Genomic DNA, 383 nt, shown 5'->3' on the forward strand with positions numbered 1-383 from the left:
CCAGCCCCGCTCCCGCCTCGCCGCCAGCTCTGGCCACCTGGCTGGACGTCAGCGCCGGCGACCGACCCCGCTGCGACAGCACCAGCCTTCGCACGCCGCTCCTCCGCCCTCGCCCCCCCCTCCGCCACCACGAAGCCCTTTCCCCGCCACATGGCACGGTGACCCGGTTTGCACACGGCAGCGGGGACGCCCTGCTCAGTGCCAACGGCAGGGCCTGGCATGGTGGGGCTCGGTGTGCCAGGTCCTGCCCCCGGGATGCTACAGCCGCCGCCACGGTGCTGCCGGCGGTGCCCGTCCTGCTGCGGCACGGCACGGCACGGCACGGCACGGCACGGCACGGCAAGGCAAGGCCACGCACCGGCAGATTTGCTTCCACGCGGCAA

This window comes from Haliaeetus leucocephalus, unplaced genomic scaffold, assembly GCF_000737465.1.
Source record: "Haliaeetus leucocephalus isolate CR32 unplaced genomic scaffold, Haliaeetus_leucocephalus-4.0 Scaffold274, whole genome shotgun sequence".
NCBI lineage: Eukaryota > Metazoa > Chordata > Aves > Accipitriformes > Accipitridae > Haliaeetus > Haliaeetus leucocephalus.